This window comes from Leptinotarsa decemlineata, unplaced genomic scaffold (genome assembly GCF_025532065.1).
Source record: "Leptinotarsa decemlineata unplaced genomic scaffold, Ldec_3_MD MMD2_tig00003798_RagTag_RagTag, whole genome shotgun sequence".
Classification (NCBI taxonomy): Eukaryota; Metazoa; Arthropoda; class Insecta; order Coleoptera; family Chrysomelidae; genus Leptinotarsa; species Leptinotarsa decemlineata.
The window spans coordinates 180,837-199,239 of record NW_027412596.1 but is presented as its reverse complement, the minus strand read 5'-3'; the positions used below and the strand labels follow the sequence as shown (position 1 = coordinate 199,239).

At 36.9% G+C, this 18,403-nt stretch overlaps 1 protein-coding gene across 1 annotated transcript in view; it reads right to left on the bottom strand.

Moving 5' to 3' along the window:
* The window catches only part of LOC141483653 (twitchin-like), a 437,930-nt gene that overhangs the window by 399,046 nt on the left and 20,481 nt on the right, over nt 1–18,403 (bottom strand). The window lies entirely within an intron of this gene.

Sequence of the window (18,403 nt, the reverse complement as noted above, 5' to 3'; positions counted from 1 at the left end):
GCCATCAGGTTAGCCAAGCATGATGTAACTGAGTATTCTCCGGCTTTTCTGAATTTTGCTAGGAATGTTCCTGTTACAGGAGATTTTTATGGCAAGGTTTCAGAAAATGAAAATAACATTCCTATCGTTTCTGAAAAATCTCAGCGTATTGATGATGTTCAAGAACTTCCTAAATTGTTTGTAGATATTCGTAGGAAATTACATCAAGCTTATCTTAAGAATGCTCGTCAGTACAACTTGAGAAAACGAGAACTCAAATTTCATGTCGGTGACAGGCTTTGGAAGAAAAATGTAACTCTATCTTCAGCTCCTGATAACTATTCTGCAAAACTAGCTCCAAAATTCATACCTTGTATAGTTTCTAAAGTAATATCTAATCTTGTTTATGAGCTTAAAGACATGGATGGTAAAAACTTGGGACGTTGGCATGTTAAGGACCTAAAGGCTGCTTTTATCGATAATGAGTCAAACTTAACTGAGGAAGAATACTTCAGTGCTGATTCTGATGAGTCAGATGACTGATTATCTATATGTTTCTTCCTATTCTCTCTTATCATGTAACCTTCCTATTTATATTATCTATCGATCATATATCTATCTGTCTTTATCTTTATTTAGGCTCTGTGGAGAGGGGCCTTAGAATTCTCTCTCTCTCTCTCTCTCTCTCTCTATATATATATATATATATATATATATATATATATATATATATATATATATATATATATATATATATACTCTAGAAGAAAATGACATTCCTGATAGGCGAATTAAATTTATATACTTGTCCTGTTTACCTAAATACTAAAACATTTATAATAACTTATCTTATTTATCTCCATATTATTTAACATATCTTATATATCTTATTTTGTCAAAGTCATAAAATTGAGAGAATTGTTAATGTTGGGGTAGAAAATAACTGTTGACTATAATTATATTCTTGAAATCACTTATCGTTGATAATTCCTTTATGGAACCTTTAAAATTTCAGAAAATATTTTGTCAATCACGTTTGAAATGATGACTACTATTCTGTAATTTTTCATTCAAGTATTTTGATTTTCTATTTTTGAAAAACTCGGTAAGTAGATCTTTCAAATTTTTGGTTGAGATTCATCTCAATATTATTCTCTTCTCTCATTATCTCTTACTTTTTCATTGGACAGTTATTTATCTTTCTTGTGAAATGTTGGACTTCTATATCATAACTGTCTAATAATGATTTGGTGGAAAACTGTTTCCATTAAATTTGTCTTTCGATCAGTAAAATGTTTCTTCCATTGATATTATCTTATTTTGTTTCCTTGATGAAGTCTAGGAAATATTAATGACTTTTGACGAAATGTTTATTTTTTCACCTAGACATTTTGTTACTATACTACGTGATTATCTGATGTCATCTATCTTATACCACTAGCAAATCTCAGAAAACATCTTAACCTTTCCTCAATACTTATTTTGGCTCTGTGGAGAGGTGCTTTAGAATTCTCCCACCATGGAATAAACCAGATGGTAGGTAAGAGTCCTACACTGGCCACTTTTGATATTAAATGACATCTGGCGACTTCTCTGCCATTGATGATTGTCTTGGGATATTCAGATGATGTTAGTCATGCAGTAACTATCTCACACTTTATCTTTTCTTGGATCTGATATTCCATATCTCTGTGCCTAGGTGGCATGTTTCGACCAATGGTGGTCTTCTCTTGAAATTTTCAGTTCCGCTGTCTGTGAGATAGTAGTACTAAGGCTTTCATTCTGAATGTACTTGGAATAGTCAATGGTAGTCACTAGCCTTGTTTTATCTAAACAGATCAAGTCGAGTTCTCTTGATTTTTTATCTAAATCTCGTGTCTTTATCTTCCTTGTATACCTAGCTCTTTCTCTTTTATCTCTATTGTACTTGTCTCTTCTCTATTTAATTTTGGGTCACTTATTTTGTAGGATATGGGACGGCAGCTCCCTGAATACTGGACGATCTTGTGGTGGGTTCGTCTTGGCGAGTCGGTTCGGTTGTTGGAGTTCCGCTGATTCATCTGGGATATCGATGTGGTCGCAATGCAACTTTGATTTTTGCGAACGTAGTCACCACATTTGATGTCTTAGGAGTTTTGGCTGGAGTTTTGATAGCGGCGCTGGTTCGATGGGTTGAATCCACTCCACAATGATCAGGGGTGAATGAGTTAGATAGCAAGCTTGGAGGTGGTTTCTATCTGGGTTCTTAACCTCCCATTCATTTATATTGAATGTTGCGTCTGCTAGGGTACCAAAATTTAAGGTGGTTTGTTATCATGCATGTTGCGTCTGCTAGGGTACCAAAACTTAAGGTGGTTTGTTATCATGTATTTTAATGCTTACCCCAATTTTTTTGTCTGTAGGAGACCTGGTGTGATGGCGCGAGCATAGTTCAGTCCGGCAGCTTGACTTGTCGAGCAGAGTCCTTGGAAGGGTGAACTTGGGGGGTGTCGTGTGCGCTAGCGTGGAGGTCAAGGCCGGTCAACGTGTGAAGCTCGCCTAAGAGCGGTCATGCGGCACTACTGGGGGATCCTGAGCTCCTTGCATTCGTCGAGACTGAGGACTTGTTCGCGGTATCAAACTCAGGAGGATCTCTGAATTTTTGTGTAGGGGTTTGGTAGTTTAGCAACTTTCAGCCTGGTAGAGCTATATCTCACCCCAATTGAAGTTTACAATTGGCTATCTCTGTCTTTTGCTTATATCTATCTTAACTTCCTTTCCTTTTTGTTTCCACTTGAGAATTTTTGTGGGGTTTCTGTAACTGCTGTGATGGTTGGGGTGGTGCTTCAAGATTGAACTCAGGGACGAGTAGTATCGGATGTTTCGATGGCGCAGCATTTTCATCTGGCAGCGGAAAGATCATCTGATCTGAGTTCAGTGGTGGAGAGCCACTCTTGGCTTCACTTCGGGGGCAGGAAGCCAACAACAATTTCCCGACACCAGTTTAACACATTGTTGTTGACTGTTTCATCTCTGTATTAAGAATTTATCGTATGGTACTGTAATTAACATCATTCTTTCTTCACTATGAGTTCAATCGTTTCCTACTTCCTGGCTTACCACTCGTATTATCCTTGCTTCCTTACCTTACTTATAAAATTTTGAAAAACTCCTAGAGTTTTCAAAATTTTTTTACCGGGAAGGGGTGGTGTGTAACGAAAATTTCGTTCCATTGCTAAAGTTTTAACATTTTGCATCGAAGTAACACCGGAACAGTAGTCACTTCGTCTTTCAAATTCGAGTGAAGACCGCTTGCGCGGAAAACATCGGATATCGATGGCATATCGTGATCATCGAGAAATGTTTGCTTCCGAGCGGGACTTGAATAGCGACCGTTGACGAATCGACAGGTTTGTGCAGAGAACGTAGTGTAAAGGCATTTTCTGGTAAAAGACCTATTTATCCTATTTATCTTTTATTAAATTGTGTAGGACGGTAGATTGAATGTTTAGATAACACATTGAGTAATTCTGTTGATTTACAGTGAACAATTTTCGGATTTTTCCGAGACCACGAGGATTGAGGTTAAAAATCAAAATTTCCTTTTATTTAAAGAATCGTTGGAAGGAATCGAATTTCAGTGTTATATACCTGTTAGGGAGATCCCTTTGGAGAGGATCGATAACATATTTCTGGTATTCATTGAAATTTGATCACCTTGAAAATTTTAGTTAAATTCTTCATGTTCCTTCGGGGATAGGAATTTGCTAGCCCAATATCGTGCGATCACGAATATTCACGAACCATTCACTTTGTTCAAACAGTGTCTACTCTGTATACTTTTTTTCGATATTGAAATATTATTATTCCGGGGACTGATCATTGACTACTAGTACAGCCGGACAAGGAACCAAGAGAGGAATTCTTCAGGTGAGCATTTATTTTCTATATTTAATTTGTTCATGATTAATGATCTTTTTGTGAGAAATGAATGCAAATCTGAGAGAGTTGTTCTCTGTTCTTCTGAGCTGTGTAGTGGTCAGCGTTGGAATTTTTCCCTGTCGGACATTCAATCGCTGGTCTGTACAATTTATATCTCAGGTCTACTAGGTAGTATCTTGGGCCTTTACCGATTGTACCTGCCATCCCTGTTAGCGTTGAAGGTAGCTCTATCTGAATCCAAAGTTATCTGACAAAAATTTGTTTAGGATTTGTCACCCAAAATTTATCTTCCTTTGGATTCAGAATTATCTGGCAATATTAGCCCTTTTGTCTTATTCCTATCTTATTAATACCGGAAATTGCCGTTTTGTCTTATTCCTATCTTATTAATACCGGAAATTGCATTACATATCCTTACGATATCCTAACAAATTATCAAAGATTATTTTTAGTTATATTTAACCTGGCAATTGTTAGCAATCGGACAACTACTGGATAGATTTTCAATAAAGTTTATAAGGAATTGATTTAATTATCAATTTTATTGTTCACCTACCACTTGTAGTGGAATTTACTATTCCCCATTTTCTTAGGAGAATACTGGCTTTTCTAGTTTCATTTTTTCTTATTTCATTCTGTTTCAATTTTTCACCAACCTTTACTTGGTTTTGAAAGTAAAATTTTTTTGAGTAAAATTCAGAATATATCCTAAGGTTCTGAGGATATCCTTCGTCCCCTGAAATATTGTTTAATCAATTCTGATTCATTCCGTTTGTTTCGCATAACATTGAGGAAGCCAAATACTGGGTAGAGAATTGGTATTACCAGGAGGTCCCATCGCGACGAATTCTGATCGAAGAGGCTCAGTTAACCACTACAAACAATCGTCCTGCTTCATAGAGGCCATTGAGTCGTCATCGTTGTCAAGTTAGGAACGATAACAAGTAACTGTTAGCCCAGTAGATTCCAGCCCAACAGCACTTTGTTAGGACCAGCTTCGTTCAAACCACCCACCCAGGTATTATCCAACCAGGACCATCTTCGTTTGAATCAGATTGACAGCCTTCAGCTGATATTTTTTTGTTGTTTACATGATTTTGTTAGTTGATATAGCCTTCAGCTTTCGATCCTTGATGAATATAGCCTTCAGCCTTTGAAATTTTGATTAATATAGCCTTCAGCTTGAAATTTGTTATAGCCTTCAGCTTATTGTTGATTTTTATTAATTTAAGTTGTTGATTGTTCCTGCTGGTTTGTTCTGCCTCCTCCCCCAAGATAGAAAATTTCTTCGGTAGTAATTATCTGTTACTTAATTTCCATCTGCTACCTGGCGCCCACTTAATGAGCCAGTCAAGTCAACTTTGTTATATTGGTAGTAGTCAGTTTCAATTTGCTTTCGACTGTTACCAATCATTTGTTGAAACTTACTCACACCCTCACTGTAACAATCTGAGCAGCCTATAAGCACATAAGTGATAACTTCCATATTTTGAACTTTGAGTTTTACCTTTGCACGTTCAAAACGTGGAGAGTTACAACGGTAATGGTAGTATCATCGGCAAACATTGTAACATAACCTGTTGAAAGACAAGGATAGGAAAGGGATGGAACAGGTGGCGTATCAGAAAAGATGGGGAAGATTGAGAAATGTTATAAATGCCACAAAGTAGGACATGCATAGAGAAACTGTAGCGGAAAAGGGGAAGAGTCAAGATGTTATAAATGTGGAGAGATTGGACACATAAAGATAGAATGCCAAGGAATGAAAAGATGTTATAATTGCGATGTGGATGGTCACAAAGCGGACTTGATGAAATGTCCAGAATATAGAAAGTTTCAGGAGGTGCGAAAAAAGAGGAGGAGGGGAAACAAGCACATAATATGGACAATATTACTGTATTACAGGGCAATCTAGACAGGGGCAGAGCAGCCACAGACCTGATGTCTGAACATGCAGAAGAGAGAAGGGCGGGTATATACATCATGGCAGAACCCAACAGAAAAAAAGTAGTGAACAGTGACTGGATAGTGGATAGAAACATGCACGTGGCAATATACAAACGTAATGAAGAAATTTACGCAACGAACAAAAGGGATGGATCAGGCTTCGTCTGGATTGAAACCAAACTGTTTATAATATACGGATGCTACATATCCCCAAATATAGATATAAACACTTTTAATGAATTCCTGAAAGAGCTCAGACAAGATATGGAGAAACATAAAAAAGAGATAATAGTAGAAAGAGATTTCAACTCTAAATTTTATAAATGGAACTCATCAGTGGAAGACAGAAGGGGCCAAATTCTATCTGAATGGCTATGCGAGGAAGATCTCTTAGTGCACAACGTGGGAAATGTGCCAACTTTCGTCAGGATAGATAGTACATCCTATATTGACCTGACTTTCAGCACCAAAGTTGAAAAATTTGTGAGCGGCTGGAAGGTCATAGAAGAAGAATGCAACAAATGCAAAGAATGGAGAATAATGAAAGAAGACTTACAGAAAGTATCTGAAGAATTTGGACGGTCACTCCTTACGAAAGGGAATGGGATAGACGTGGCACTACTGACGAAAATTATAAAGCTGCATGTAACAAATTTTTTTTGAAAAAAAGAGGAGAAGGTAATAGAACTTTGGTATACTGGTGGACTGAAGATGTTGCAGGAAAACTTAAGGCATGTAATCAGGCTAGAAGAAAAGTAGTAGGATCGAACAGAGGTAATGATGAACCTCAAAAAAACTGAGGCAAGATGAATACAAACAAAGCAAAAATGATCTGAAGAAAACAATAGTAGAAACCAAACAGAAGGCGTAGAGAACACTGATAGAAGAAGTAGATGCGGATATCTGGAGAAAGGGCTACCAAATAGTAGCTAACAATTCTAGAGTCAGACAGCCGATTCGACTTAGTGAAGAAGAACGAATAAAAATTGCTAACACGTTGTTACCAACTGCACCAGAGGAGATACCACCGTTCACAATGGATGAACTCATGTAAGCCAACAAAAGACCAAAAGAGAAAAAAGTTCCCGGTCCGGATGAACTCCCAGAGGAAGTCATCAAAGTTGTCGTTAAGGCACACCCGGAATAATGTCTGAGGATAATAAACCTATTATTAACAAAAGGGCATTTTCTCAAAGACTGGACGATAGCCAGACTTGTTCTTATAGAAAAAGGTAAAAGTAAATCATACAAGCCCATATGTATCCTGAAAATCATGAGAAAACTCCTCGAGCATATGATCAAGTTCGGTTTCCGAAAAGGTAGGTCAACAACAGATGCACTGGCGAAGGTACAAAACATCGCAAAACAAGCAAACGAAAGGACTGGCAGGAAGAGGTGCGCCACATAATAACGTTTGATGTACAAAATGCTTTCATTTCCGCGTCATGGGAAGAGATCTTGAACGAAATCAGAAGAAGAGATGTACCTGCATACCTGTACAATATGATTGCCAGCTACCTTGAAGAGAAGAAGTTAATAGTAGAATACAAGGAAAAAATTAACATCACCTGTGGTGTTCCACAAGGCTATGTATTTGGTCCCACATTGTGGAACATATACTAGATGGGGTACTGAATCTGAAGGTCCCTAGGGAAGTCAACCTAATAGGCTACGCAGATGACCTAGCCGTAGTGGTGGTGGGGAAAAATGAATAAAGTCTGGTAAAAACTTTCAATAGAACTGTGTAGGATTACGCCGAGTTGATGACAGCGAAACAACTCAAGCTTGCCCCCCAGAAGTCAGAGGTAGTACTGCTGGCAGCAGGCAGAAAACTGAAAAGTATCACAATTGAATTGGAGGAAACGAACATCCGTAACCAAGAATCTATTAAATACTTGGGAATCCACATGGATCGAAATATGAAAATGGGTGCTCGTAAGCCATAAGCAACATGAGCAGGATAATGCCCAACGTTGGGGGTCCCCGAAAAGGTAGCAGAATAATTCTATACTCAGTCGCCCAGTCGATCATGCTATATGTCGCAACGATTTGAAAAAGAGCCATGGAAAAAAGATTTACAGAAATTATACTACTAAGTGTTCAACGGAAAGTAGCCATAAAAATAGTGTGTGCATATAAAACAACGCCAACTCAAGCTCTGTTGATGATTGCAAGAACCCCCTCGATAGATCTGCTGGCGGAATAGAGAACAATGGTACCAAATAACATATCAAAAGGGTTAGCAGGGTTACAAATTATGGAAAAATGGCAACAATTTTGGGAGATAAACGATGGAAAGGCCAACTGGACAAGAATACTGATAAGAGACATAGAAACAGGATAGGGAGAAATGGGGAGAAGTAGAATACTTCCTCACACAAGTACTAATGGGGTATAGGGTTTTTCAGGCGTATCTGTTTAGGTTTAAAGTGAGTGTCACAGAAGAGTGCAAGTATTGCGGAATGATAGATATGGTAGGACATACAATTTTTGAATGCATACGTTGGGAAGAACAGGAGAATCAATACCGGAAAACATGATAGGAAAGATGCTCAATAGTATAGAATACTGGGAAGCCGTTAGTATACTCTCCAAGACCATCCTGGAAAAGAAAAGAAAAGAACTAGGTGAATAATAATAAAGTACCGAAGAAAAAGGAAGAAGCCTGAACCATCACTGAAGTCTGCCATTCCGAAGTAATGCATGAGGGCGTTTTCACAGTAGCCTGCTTGACTTATGAGTGGTTTTTCAGTCGGTGAAAATACGACACTATCTGGTCACAGGGCGATCAGGTGTATTTCGAAGGTTTTTTCACTCGCCGAGAAAACAAAAAAAGTAGTAGTAGTAGTGGTAGTAGTAGTAGTAGTAGTAGTTTATTAATCATCAGATCCCATGTATTTATGAAATCATATAATGAAAAACATATGACCGATTACTATAGGTGGAAGGAATGTTTTATCAAAACGAGTCTTATTTCTGAATTTTTATCAGCAGACAGATAGGTATTGATGACTCACTTAAGTTTATGGAAAACTTGTTTGCGAAACCAATATCAAAATTCTTTCTTTTGAAGATGGTGAAGATATAATGTGTTTTGAGATACTCGGGCAAAACATTTCAGTGCTCCTATTTATAAATAGTATCAACAATATCGATATTTTTTTTTGTCAAAAAGTAGTGAATAATATTTTAAGTATACAACAACATAGAGACATTGAGTATAATGTGAAAGTATGAAATCTCTATACGTGTAAAACATGTGAAAAGTAAAAATTTGAATGTGTGAACGTATGAAAATATTGATGTTACAATATAAAATACGAACTCGTTTTAAATTAAAAGTTTTCAAATTGCTAGGTAGGGATGTAAAAGTAAAAATATATGAGTGGAATATAGATGAAAATTAAGACACTAATTCAGTTGTATTTGTTCATAGTAATGTTATATTCTGATTTGATCACTGAATTTTGAATAAATCAAATACATATTTCGTTTTTACACGATCTGAAGCAAGATTGAATAATTTGTGTTCAATATATGTGATTTATCTTTTTGTTCGATATTTTTGTTCATTATCGGTATATCTAGGTTACTTGATTTTAGTCGGTTATATTTATGTTGATGATTTTTGAACTTATTTCTGTTCTGGAATATGAATATTAATGATTGTTTGAAAAAAAAGATATCTCAAACTCATCAGATCACAATATTGAAATATTTGTGCAGATGAGAAACGAACATTTCAATCAAAGATAATTATGAGAAATATTTTCTGTAGTAACGTGAGCGGTTGTACAGTTGTACTATAGACTCCATCCTAGATTTTTGTACATTAAAAGAGACTGAACTAAAAAAAAAACGCAAATTCTTTATATTTTTTATATATTTTTAATTATTCGATAAACATACAAAATGACTCCGATCATCTACAAAGGAAGTCTTTATGTATTTTCCAATTCAGATCAAGGTCGATGTTTATTCCGAGATATTTTACTGAACTGGATTTTTTCAAAGTTATTTCTGCTGGTTAAATGAATATTGATTGATTGTCAGTGAACTATCATCAAGCCGATTTACTATAGTGTTGGTAGCCGGCCGGTTCGACGTGGCTGCTTTGTTAATTCAATCGAATTGACTGCCGTGTTGGTTGGTGGTTCAAGCCCCAGGCTGAACGATCGATTTTCACTTGCTGGCGCCCAACCCGTGTTAGGAATCACAAATTAAAAGGTAAGACCTCGTTAATCCTTAGCTCGCACAAGTCTCTACTTCTAAGGGTTATTGCTCGTAGGGGTGTGATAGCTAGTTAACGAAAAAACAGATTTCGAACAGATTTCAGATTTCCCAGGTGTTATTCTATCAATTATTAGCTCTATATCATCAGCATATGAGACCACTTTTTCAGAAATATCAATGTATAACATATCACTCAAAAATAATATGAAAAGGATTGGCCCTAAAACAGTGTCCTGGGGAACTCCGTATTTGATTTCTTATGGGTCACTCAGTACACAGTCTATTTCAACCATTTGTACTATTTCATTGAAGTAGTGTCTGATTAGTTCATTTGCCGAACCTATCATACCAAAATTATTCGATTTCGACAGTATTTTTTTATGACTAATGGTATGACTCAAGCATGGTCGTTTTTATCCAAGTGTTCATATATTTGTGTGACTAAGTCAATTATGCCATCAGAAGTTGATCTTTCTGAAAATCAAATTGGAAATCAGAAATTATATGAAGTCTCTCTGTGAAAGTCTTCAAACGTTTTTTTGAGGATTTCTTCGAATATTTTCACCAGATTGGATATTATGCTTATTGGACGGTGATTACTTACTCTTTTTTGTGCCTGACTTAAATAGGGGTTGAAAAATTGTTAGTTTGAAGTTCGAGGGACATATGCCAGTGGCAAATATAGCGTTTATCAAAATACATAAAGGTTTCGCTATTGTTTCAGCTAATGTTTTGATTACTGGCAAAAAACATAGAAAGTTTCATTTCTCTTTTCTTCAAAGAAAATTATTTTTCATGAATATATAATCAATACATGTCTTGGTTTGCCCTTTTATTCGTGTGGGATCATTTATGTATGAGTCGAATCCAAACTGAGAAAGAACATTCGGATAATTTCCAAGTTTTTAGTTTGTTTCCTTTATGTTGATGTTGATATCACGAGCTAGTATTTAAATATCAGGTGTTTGTAAATAGTTTTCAAGGCACTTATGTACGAACACAATATTCACGACCTGTTAGTTGATGGTGGATCTTCGGCGTTTATGTAACTTTCATCTCTGATATTGATTTTGTTTAGTACTGGTTGATCCGCTGGTTTTGTATTTGTGCTGTTCATTTTGATAAAGATTGGTGTAGACGGAGCATTGTTTGGCTTTGAGTGAACTGCGTCTTCCTCAGTTTCGTGTTTTTTCAGTTCTTCTCGTGGGTGTGTTTTATAATTCATAATAAAAGTTAATTTCTCCTTTTGAAGTAGTGAAGATGATTTTTCTAATTATTGTAGTTCTTGGTGGAATAATGCTGTCTCTACTCTCGAATCCCAAGATCATAATTGCCTCTTTCATTCTGGCCGAGGCAATGAGCCATTTTTGGCTCATTGCAACTGCTTATGGCCTATGATTTTCGGATTCAACGATTAAATCTATCATGGTGTGGGGTGGTTATTGATTTGGGGTTTCGGGAACAGGTCTCGATCAACTCAACATTCAAAAAAATTATAATAATCTTCGATGAAGTCTCACTATATCTAACAAAGGCGTTTTAGGAATGTTTTCATGATTCTAATTCTATAAGGAGAAATTTATGTTTGAAATTTATTGACGTTATTCCAGGTTTTGATTTCAATAAATAGTTCATTGAAAAGCCTCAAAGAGACATAAAATGGATGTTTTTTGGTAGATACTTATGTATGTATAGGATAAGATACTGACGGTTGAGTTAACATTTTTGGGATGTATTGTTTTCAGGGAGATTGTACATGTTCCAGGATTAACATTGATAGTTGCGAACGTACTTTCGTTTGAGTGTATTTTGTTGAAGGTCATCATCATTATACACAATCTGACGTGACGTTTTCACAAAAAAGCCATATATACTTGCGAAGCCAAGGCGAATTGCTAGTATTGTATCAATTTCATAAATGTTTTTTCTGCTGTTAAAATTTGAAAATTATCTGAAAGATTCCTGGAACGAATTTTCTTCTTGTCGAATGTTCCGAGATTTAATTCCAGAAAATATTTTTTTTTATACGCTTCTCTCCTTTCCTTCAGGTGTTTAAAATTTTAGGCGCTTCCAATATAACTTTGAAGCCCTGGAAGTGAACATTTGAAACGCAATCCCTTTTTGCAAAATATTCTTTCAGTTTCATTTTCTATGCAGACTGCAGCATCTATGTCCATTCTACTATAATGGAAAAATGAGATTTTCGGAAAGACGTGATGTTTTGCACTAATGCTATGCAACAATTTTTTCCTGCACGATGCGAGTCACGATGCGATGTTCGGATGTAGGATCCAGTGTTTCTTCAGGAGAAAAATATTTTACAAAATATTATCTTATATAACACTTGAGTTCGATCCATAGTGAAAATCTATATAAGTCTGCAAAAAATTAGATTTTTTAAGTAATTCTTATGTTTTCATGTGTGTTGAATCTAAAAATGACTTTCATTTTGTCATAGAATGTCACGATTTTTGACATTGTATATCTATGTTGAACAGTTTATCATTTCGGAAGTGAAGATGAAATATTTGAATCCTATCATATTCATAATTAACATATTCAATACGTTCAGTAATAAGCACTGAACACATTTATTTTTCCCAGTTACACTATTTTTGGTACATTTTCGTTTGTAGGAAGCATCTTTGAAGCATTCAGCAGTAGTCTGCCATCATTGAGATGATCTTCTCTGTCTCTGGTTTCTTATTCCCGTATCTTCCTTTCTGAAGCCTTGGTAATGCTTCGCATTCACACAGCAGGTCCATAGTGCTCATATGTTTTATGAGCTGACATTGTTTCGTTAGTAAACATACCACCATCCACACGGCTGTGTTGTAGCAGCTCTTTGGTGAAGTGTGGTAAGGGTTTCTTCATGAACCTTTTCACGCGCCTCATTCTGACTGTTTGCGGTAACTAGTAATAATTCCACTGGACAGGATATCTGTCTTAGACGGTGCCACTCTGTGACTATTGATGAATATTGAAACGAGGACATTGCTGGCGTTTCAATGAGACTGATTCCAGCCACTTCGCAACTTCGAAATGATCAGTAATTTTCAAAGGACAAGTTACAATATATCAAAAAATCCATTTATACATTTTTTCAGATTGGATAAACATTTTTTTTTTGAAAATAGTGCTTCCTGACAGGTAGGTAACATAAGAATATCATAAAAAAGTTGTATATATCTGAATGACTTCTGTGCTTTTGGCATCGTTCGAAACCTCACAGAAATGTTAAAATAGGTTCCAGAATCAGGAAATCCGGAAATGAAATTACGAGTGGTAATTCTTCACAGGATGTCAACAATCATCGAAATCTATCATTTCGGGCTTGTATTAGTGGAATTCGATGCGCCAATTCCAACGCTCCGAGTGTTCAAAAGCTTATACTCCATCACCTGCGAACAAAGCCATTGAACGCTCACTCATGACAAAATCGTCAGCGAAAGGATCTTTTTCAACCCCATCGACTATGAATCGCGGTAATAAATCCAGTTGGAAGTTCAATGGCCACAAATAAATCGGAATTGGATGACTGGTCGGGAGTGTTTCCTTTATTTTGTCGAATAACCGCTGCAGCATTGAACGAAATTACTTCCGCAAATCACAATGGCATGTTTGATTACATTCACTCACGATTGCGAACTTTAAATATGATTGAAATGGTGCCGACTCTACCAAGAAGAAGCAACAAATTGCATTAAGTGTTTGCGTGGTAAGAAATTATTTGCCCAAGTCATCAAAATTTTCATTTTGATTCACAATATCGCCAAACAATCGTTATTCTTTTACTCGAGTTCCGCTTCAACATCTGAATCAATGATTATCAGGGCATAAACCAATGTCTGGAGTTTTATTTCATGCATAGGTAGTCCTACCGAGTGTTGCTTTGAAAGTATTTTATTCATATTTATATTTATTCTAAAAAAGCAACGCACAAGAACGATTTGTGTCACATAATTACGATTCGCAATCATCTCCTCTTGATGTAACCTTGGTAAGGATAGCGGGTTTTGGGAAGTTTTTTGTTCTGGTGTGGAAAGTGTTTCTTTCAGATACATTTCACGCTATAGGTCCACCTCTCAAATTATATTTCATTGTCTATCAGTTCCAAGTGAAGAAAAACTTTTTTTCATAGTGTCAAATTTCAGATATTCTAAGAATTACCTGATGCTCTTACAGTGCGACCAGTGAAAACCCAGCATATAGGATATTTATCAATAATAAATTCATCTACTTTTTCACTTCGGCATTGATTTCAGCTTCGATAAAGATGTGTTTTTGGAAAAGTTTTTCAGCATGAAGTTTTTAAAGCGTTCTATAGCCTATTTCAATTTGAATACTTCAATAATTTTTACCTACATAATACATCTGAATTTGATCTGGAAATTTGTGTCTGATAGTATAACATTGAGATAAAAAGTTGTCTTCACGTGAAGAATCCAGGTTAGAATTGAAAATTTGTATTAATATTGTCATGTCATCCGATACGAGCCAACTGAAAATCTCGGATAGGAAAAAAAACGACTTGAAAAAATTGATTCAAATTTTTGTTTCATTTAATATATACACAAAACTATTAAAATTAAATCAAAGTAGGCACCAAACAAATTGTGTACCTGTAAGTTTTCAGAGATGTGTCTCAACAAACAATATCTCATGGAAAATACATGGCCTGTTAAATTTTTCCCACTGATACTGATAACCAAGAACAAACCTCTAGAAATAACCTATTTCGTATGAGTTTACTCTGACCGACAGCAGGCCAGGTACAATCCCTCATTCGATCATTTCAAGTTCGCAGTAATATAGTCATTTTAATATTCAGTAACATATCAGTTAGGCCAGTAATAACCTTAGACAAGTTTATGCCGTGTTCTCAATATCCCGGACGGAAAATACTTTATTTGGGACTATAGTAGCATTCTAAATAATAAAATGAAAATCATATCACTATAAAAGATGTTAATTTATTGAGCATCTTTTATAATGAAAGTTAATATTGAAAAGACACAAAATATCAAACTTGGATGAAATAAACATTTCTCTGAGGAAAAAGCTCATAAAATTCACTCGTATTGTATGAAAATAATATTAGTTACGTTCAGGCATGAACATCTTTGCTTGGTCCACTCAATCCTTATTATTTTGTGATTATTTCACATCAAGAGATTTCCTTCACTAGCATGATCTATTCGAGTGAGATAGTGGACATCTTTGGAAAGAGCCCTAATTTTGGTTGACATATTACTGACTAAAGCTATAACGAATAATACTGTTATTCATGGAATATATATCTGAAGTATTGATATTAGTGTTGCAGTTACGGGAGGAAGGACTGTTTTTTGAAAAATGTCCTTCTCTTTTTAAAACTTTCTTCAAATTTGAGAGAAATGGCAGATAATTTTTGAGATATTTGCCAATAACTTAAACCCATTTGTGACGCCAAATTCCGTATCAATCTTATTTCAACCCGAATATAAAAAAAATTAACTGCAAGTCCAAAGGATTCTCGAAATACGAACTACCTCAAGATATCAATGGTTGTTGAACCATCTAAATTCCCGACCTAGTCCAGGAATGCAACACAATGTTCCTAAGTATGTACAATTACTAAAGTACCAAACTTCGAAACTAGTAGAAATCAAAGTGCCGATCTATTTTAAAATATCAACAATTGTTTAAGTGTCAAAACTCGGGAGAACAATACAAATCAAAAAATATTTCTACGTCCTAAGAAATTTCAAAGTGCCAAAATATTTCAAAGTACTAACAATTTTTAAAGTATCAAAATTCGGGAAATAATGCAAATCGAAAAATATTTCTAAGTCCGACGAAATTTCAAAGTGCCGAAATATTTCAAAGTATCAACAATTGTATCAATAATTCGGCGAACCTCAGATATAATTTTCGGGGCAGGGATCTCCAACATTGCCCGAACCTTATCAGGGTCTACTCGTAAACCCCTACGGTCTATGACATACCCGAGAAACTTCATTTCCGGACGACATATTTGACACTTCTCCCAACTAACTGTCAAGTGCGCTTCCCGCAATCGACGGAACACCTCGTCTAACACCGTTAAATGTTTTTCGAAAGTCTGAGTAACAATGACAATGTCATCCAAATAACAAAACACATGGGGTTCCAACTCCGGGCCTAAGACTTGGTCAATCAGTCGCTGCCAGGTGGCAGGACTATTATGGAGGCCAAAAGGCATCCGACGAAACTGAAATAACCCCCTGTTTGGGACGGTAAAAGCGGTGTAAGGTCGAGATTCCTCCGACACAGGCACTTGCCAGTAAGCTGACTTGATGTCTAAAGTCGAAAGGTATCGAGCGTCTTTCAGCTTGTCCAAAGTGTCTGATACCATGGGCATAGGATAGCTATCTCTTTCTGTAACTGCGTTTAGTTTTCTATAGTCTGCACAAAACCGGTAAGTGTTGCCTTTTTTCTTCACAAGTAAGATGGGGGAGGACCATGGACTATTACTACGCTCCACAATGCCTTCATCCAACATCTTATTCAACTCCTCATCGATGTGTTTCATAAATACAGGATTTGTCCGGTAGTAACGTTGTTTGATGGGCTCGTGATTGGTCCTGATTACGTGTTCCGCCGAGTTCGTACACCCTAAAGACATCCCCATAAGTTCCTTATTTCGCTGTAACAAAGCGTTGAGACGAGCTTTCTCTGTCGTCGTGAGCACGGTCAAATCCTGGACTTGACTGAGCACGGACACTCGTATTTCTTCTGTGTTGGAGAACTGCCATTCGTTATGACGCAGGTCAGGTACTATGCCCATCCGGATCCAGAAATATGCCCCTAGAATGAGACCATGAGCCAACTCAGGAACCACCAATACTTCCATTGATCTTACACGATCTCTAACTTTTATCGGTACAGAACATGTTCCGATACTAGAGCATCGTTGACCATTGGCAACAGTGCAAAATACCACCTGTTCTCTGCTAAATTTAATTCACAGTCGTCCTACTACTTCCCAACTCTGATTACCTAAAATCGTTCGAGAGGTACCAGAATCGAGGAGCCCAAGTAAGGAACAACCCAATATATCAACTCGCAGATACGGTCTCTCGTCATTATGAGCATGATCCAATACGTAGTCCAGTATTGGTTGAAGGGTAGAATTTGTATATATCTCGGCGTGTCTATGACCTCTTAGACACGCCGCTCGGAGTTTTCCGACTTTGAACACGTAGGACAGGTCTTCACCGTGTATCCTTCCTTTCTACATTTGAAACAAACCTTTTTCTTGAAAGCACACCCTATAGCTCGGTGACCCGGTTGGTTGCATTGAAAACAAAGAGTGCTAACATGGTTGGTTCCCCCGACGACCCTGTCGCCACTAAAGATACGCTCGCAGAGACGTCTTCAGGTATGGACAGGTACGCAAAGTCTGACTCCAGGGCACTACTTTTTCGAGTAGGTGCCGTGAAACTTTCGATGGAAGCCTTCCTAACCTCAAGTCTCCTACCAAGATTCAAAAGTTCACTTATGGAGGCGATGTTAGCCAATCCGAGTTGGCTTTGGTAGTAGGGAGATATATTGCGAAGCAGAATCTTCAACTTAGCTTCCTCGTAAATCGAACACGTCAGCCTCTTGAAGTACCCAGCCATGACTGCAAGGTAAATTCCCATAGACTCATCTGGGCCTTGAGTTCGACGTTTGATTTCTTCGAAGAGCTTCTCGTTATAATCCGGAGTCAGAAATTCCTCCCTAAGGAGAGTTACAAAATCGTCCCATGTAGCAGCTTCGTGCCTGTAAACTGAATAGAATTGGTACGCTCTTTCAGTAAAAAGGTCGATGCCTGATTCCAATAAGACATCCTTGCTCACATTAAGGGCCACTCTCAGTTCTTCCACTCTTTCCAAAAATGCAGAGGGAGAGAGCTTTAGCTAAGAGATCAGATCTCCTGGTATTGAGACTGTTCTCCTCGCCAACCGGAATGTTATCAATCCGACCCAGGACGTGTGACAATTTGGTCTGGTACTTTTGAAAATCACCACTACTCTCCGAATTATTGAAGTCAGCTATACCAGTTTCCAACTGAACAAGTTTAGCAGTCACCACCTCCAGGTCTTCCGTAGCAGAAAATGGATAAGCCGGATATTTTAGACTGTCGCCACTCTTTTCGAGCTGAATAGCCATGGACAATCGATGACGCATTTCGTTCACCGTACCTACGCCAATATCACGGACTTGTAACTCATATATCAATTCATCCTGGCCTAATCGATTCATAACTATTTTTCGAGACATCCTGAACCGGCTACGTCAGTATTCGATGTCGTAAAAA